Here is a 2,159-nt window from a genome sequence, read left to right as displayed (position 1 = left end):
CCCGCGCCTCTCCACCACCTCTGACCCGTCTCTGCCCCACCTCTGCCCCGCCTCTCCCCCGCCTCTGTCGCGCCTCTCTCCCGCCTCTGTCCCACTTCTGCCCTACCTCTGCCCCACCTCTCCCCCACCTCTGCCCCACCTCGGTCCCCACATTGGCCTAGCTCCACTCTCTTCTCCCCTGCTCCCACCTGTGCCCACCTCTGCCCACTTTTGCCTTGATCAAGGCTTCTCTGAGCTTCGGTTTCCTCATCAGTCAACACAAACATCAGAACCTTCCTTGTGTGGTCGTAGGGGCAGGCCCAGGTTGTGAAGAAGGTCAGGGTGCTGGAAGATGGGCCCAGGGGCGTTGGGAGGGATCAGGTGTCTGGAGGCTCTGGACTGACCTGTGACTTTGAATCTGACCACCAGGGGGTGCTGTGGCCCAACGGAAGGCCCAGATGAGGGTGTCTTCGGGGCTGTGGTGGCCCTGCTGGGTGTGGGGTGGGGAGGGGAGGAGGGCCTGGGGGCCCAGAAGGGGAGTCAGACTTTCCCCTAGTCCAGGAGCCCAGAGCCCAGAGCCACAGCGGAATCCACTGCTGAGTGTGATCCCTTTCCCCTTGTCCCACCCCCTCCCAGAAAGTCCACGGTGGGGGTGGGGGACAACCAGTGTCCCGGATGGGCATTGCCCTGGAGGCCCAGTGCAGACCTAAGTGGGATTCTTCGAAAGCTTGCCTCTGCTCCCTTCTTGGCTGGTCCATGGGCCCCATTCCCTGGGGACTTGCTAGGATCTGAGTCCCTGTCCCCTCGGATGAAGGGGTGGTCTGTGGGTGGCAGGACTCTGCCTGGCCTGCCTTGTCCACCACGATGTGCCCAGTGAAAGCAACACAAAGGCCAGGGGAAGACTCCATGGCCCGCACGCTGAGAAGTGGGTGGAAGCGGGAGCCAACCGAAGGAGTGAAGGGTCTAGGATTTTCAAAGGAAACTCGGCCATGCCCTGGCCAGGCACTGACTGACTAGCCATGGTCAGCAACTTCTCTGCTGGGGCTGGAGGGTGAACTGGGGGCGGCTGGGAGACCCTAGCCTCCACTGAGGGGACCCTAGGTCCATCAGAGCTGGCCGGCCTACTTGGCTGCAGTTGTCTCCCCTTCCCCTCCACCCTCACAGCCCACCCTGCGCCTCCCTGCTTCTCTGTTCATTTGCGCCTCCTGCCCACGCTGGCATTTCTGAGAAGCCTCTTTCTCCCTCAAGGAACTGTAGGGTACAGGGACCAGGGCCCTAAAGCAGTAAGGGAAGCGTGACTTCAGCGCTATGAGGAAACAGGCGTAGGAACAACTAGTTCTTCCAGGTGGGAGGTGGGGTGTGTGAATGATTGAAAAATGATTGAAATGACAAATATTTTGTTATATACATTTCATCACAATTAAAAAAAAGGTCCGCAGCCAATGGCTGTGTATTGGACTTAGTGACACATTTTAATGACTAGAATTTGGCAGAAGGGACAGTGACTTCTAAGACTGGGTCCTAGAAAGCCTTGTGGCTTCCTCCTGACTCTCTGGGGAGTTGGCCGCCATGTTGGGAGGACACTCAAGCAGCCTGAGGAAAGCCCACCTGCCGGCCCTGAGGCCTCTAGCCAGCAACCTCCATGTGAGTGAGCTTCTTGGGCTCCTCCAGCCCCTCTCCAGCCCTCAGATAACCACAGCCTCAGCTGACATGCTGAACGAAACCTCATGAGAGACCCTGAGCCAGAACTGCCCAGCTGAGCCACTCTGGAATTCCTAACCCTCAGATGCTGTGAGATAATGAACGTTTGTTGCTTTAAGCTGCTGAGTTCGGGGAAACTTTGTTACACAGCAGGGGAAAACTGACACAGTGTTGTCAGGGAAGATAGAAGAAGAGAGGTGACATTTGGGTTGCTTGAGGTGGACTAGAGGAGATGGGGGGAGAGTGGCATGTGAGGGGGCACGAAGGGGTGCAGGCCATGCTGGGGGCGAGAGGGGGCATGGGGAGCCACCAGGAGGCATGAGGGGATACGGCCTATGGTGGGGGTGCGAGAGGGCTCAAGGGGTTACCAGGGGCACAAGTGGGCATGACGGGGTGCAGGCCTCCTGGTAAAATACCACCTGAGTTTCAGCCTAGAAAGTGCGTTCTGAGGCGTCATTTGGCGACCACGTCCTTGGCCT

The sequence above is a fragment of the Trichechus manatus genome, unplaced genomic scaffold (genome assembly GCF_000243295.1).
Source record: "Trichechus manatus latirostris isolate Lorelei unplaced genomic scaffold, TriManLat1.0 scaffold00008, whole genome shotgun sequence".
In the NCBI taxonomy this organism is placed as follows: domain Eukaryota; kingdom Metazoa; phylum Chordata; class Mammalia; order Sirenia; family Trichechidae; genus Trichechus; species Trichechus manatus.
The sequence above is the reverse complement of the archived record's forward strand: the minus strand, read 5'-3'. Positions refer to the sequence as shown.